Here is a 2,951-nt window from a genome sequence, read left to right on the forward strand (position 1 = left end):
AGACTCTGCCGGAGGCGAGCCGGGGAGCTGCGGGTCGTGGCCTTGAGCTGCTTCCTGTGGCCAGAGGGAGCCATGTCGCGATGGCACCTCTGACGCCCGTCATTTCTGAGTGTTAGCTGTGGAGTGGATTAGCATAAGTATTCTGTATGGCGCACAAGCAGGCCGCAGTGCTGACCGGAAGATCAGAATGTTCCAAAAGCATCGTCTCTGGATACAAAGCGCCTTTGAGTGGGGCCGGTGCCGTGGGCGAAGGGGCGCAGTGGTGGGACTTGTTGCCTCCAGGTAATGGTTCTGGAAATATCCACACTTTCTTTTTTTTTTTTTTGTTCAGGTAGAGTGGGAGGGAGAGAGAGGACCAGAGAGAGAGAGAAACACCGATGTGAAAGGACCACATCAAGTGGCTGCCACCCGCACGACTGACCATAGCCGGGGACAAACTGCAACCGGGGTACGCACCCTTAGCGGGAACCGAACCCAGGTCTCTCAGGACCGCAGGCTGACGCTTTAACCGCTGAGCCAAACTGGTCAGGGAGAAATGTCCATACTTTAAAAAAATTTTTTTTTAAATCCTCACTTGAGGATATTTTTTCATTGATTTTTTTTTTTTTCCAGATGGAGTGGGAGGGAGCAACAAAGAGAGAGAGAGAGAAACATCAATGTGATAGAGATACATCGATTGGTTACCTTCCCAGAGCAGGGCCGGGAATCGAACCCGAAACCAAGGTGCAAGCCCTTGACCGGGAATTGAACCTAAGACTCAGGTTCGTGGCCGGTGCTCTTAACTGCTGAGCCAAACTAGCCAGGGCTAGAAATGTCCATTCTTTTACATTTGCTCTGCCGTGGTGTCTGTCAGCTTGAGAGCCTCTGTCTGTCCCTGCAGACCCATCCTGCCCTGCTCTGTGCCCCAGGACAGACTGCCCTGCAGACCCATCCCGCCCTGCGCTGTGTCCCAGGACGGACTGCCCTACAGACCCGTCCTGCCCTGCGCCGTGCCCCAGGACAGACTGCCCTGCAGACCCATCCTGCCCTGCGCTGTGCCCCAGGACAGACTGCCCTGCAGACCCGTCCTGCCCTGCGCCGTGTCCCAGGACGGACTGCCCTGCAGACCCATCCTGCCCTGCGCTGTGCCCCAGGACAGACTGCCCTGCAGACCCATCCTGCCCTGCGCTGTGCCCCAGGACAGACTGCCCTGCAGACCCATCCTGCCCTGCAGACCCATCCTGCCCTGCGCCGTGCCCTAGGACAGTCTGCCCTGCAAGGACTGCTGTCAGTGGCTCCCTAGCCTTGTGGTCAGTCACCAGTTTGGTTTGGCCAGTGGGAGGCCCTGGCAGAGACTGGAGGGAGGAGGGAGGACTCAGGGTTTACTCTGGCAGGTTCCCTACTGGGCCTCAGGTCAGCAATGACTGTGTTTTTCTAGGAAGGCTACCGCTACAACAACTGCCAAATGGCCCTTCCTACAACAGCTTCCCTCTAGGGTTTGGTAATGGCTCCTCCTTATTGCCAGCTCAGTGCTGTTTCACCGTCCTTGCTGGTTTTCCTCAGCACTGCTCACACCTGTGTGAAGAATTTCAGTCCTCCCAGTGGGGTCTGTTACCTGTTTCTGCCCGTGACACTGACGTGCAAGGCTTCTGATGACAGCCTCGGACAGTGGAGGACAGGGGTTGCTTTGCCCGGGACTTGTTTTTAGAAACTGTTTTCGCCATGAAGAGGATTTAAAGCAAGGCCCTGGACACATCAGGTTTTCCTTGCCCCTTGCTTTTCCAAATGGAGTTGGAAATTGTTTACATTCTTGCAAGAATTTGAAGGTGGAAGGATGTAGTTCTGCAGGGCATTTGCTCATCAGTTCAGCCGGTTCTCAAGCAGGCCGCTGACCCACACCGAGCTCTGAGCACGTTAAGTGGCGTCTTAACAGAGGTGCGCCCAGGCTCCGGTGAATACGGTACTGAATGAGCCCTCTTTCCCAGACTCACTCCCCCGGAGGGATCATAGACGCCAGCTAACTCCCTGACCCCATTAATATCCTTCATGCTCAGGCAGGGCTCCTGCTACAAAGTGCTGTAGATGCCCAGCTGGTGTGGCTCAGTGGGTGAGCATTGACCCTGCACCAAGAGGTTGCTGGTTCAATTCTGGTCAGGGCACATGCCCAGGTTGTGGGCCCGATCCCCAGTGGGGGACATGCAGGAGGTGGCCAATCGGTGTTCTCTCTCTTCTATGTTTCTCTCTCTCTCGCTCTCTCTCTCCCTCTCTCTACTTCTCTCTCTAAATTCAATAAAGAAAAAATATAAAAAAAAATAAATGCATTAGGTTATTGAACTGGAATAATGATGGTTGAAAGTATCCTGAAGTATAAAATAAAAAAATGAATTAATTCATTCAATAAATATTTCTGGAGCACCAGTATGTTCCAAGAGCCACTCTAAGTGCTCAGGATGACTTCGTGAATCTAAAATATAGGGATGGTACTTTCTAGTTATTGTTAAAACTGTTCAAGCTCCAATAATATGTGAATATTTGCAATCAACCAGTGAGTTCATTAGTTATAATTCATGTTTTACTCCTTACGAGGAACAACTGAATGCTTTTGTATTGGTCATAAAACTACATTTCTGTCTGATTGGTTTTTTGGTTGTTTTTTTTTTGACATTCAGCTTGTCTGTTTTAAATTTATAGCTACTATAACTCTTTCACATTGAAGATAACACAATATTGTGAACTTCATGGTGTCATCCGGCTCTGAAGCCAGCACACAGACTATTCTCTTTGGTTCGGGATTTGAATTTACATATTGTTTTTGAAGAAAACAAAATCATTTGCATGAACCATATTAATTTAAGAAATGTTTGGTCGTGGTCGCTTCAGCAGCACATATACTAAAAATTGGAACGATGCAGAGATTAGCATGTCCCCTGCGCAAGGATGACACTCAAATTTGTGCAGCATTCCATATTAAA

General features: G+C 50.2%; 1 non-coding gene across 1 annotated transcript; it reads left to right on the plus strand.

Moving 5' to 3' along the window:
* Positions 1–2,846: 2,846 nt before the first annotated feature.
* On the plus strand, positions 2,847–2,951 carry LOC118632799. Its single transcript, XR_004960063.1, has one exon. It is a non-coding gene; the product is annotated as a U6 spliceosomal RNA (small nuclear RNA).

This window comes from Molossus molossus, unplaced genomic scaffold (genome assembly GCF_014108415.1).
Source record: "Molossus molossus isolate mMolMol1 unplaced genomic scaffold, mMolMol1.p scaffold_m16_p_17, whole genome shotgun sequence".
Classification (NCBI taxonomy): domain Eukaryota; kingdom Metazoa; phylum Chordata; class Mammalia; order Chiroptera; family Molossidae; genus Molossus; species Molossus molossus.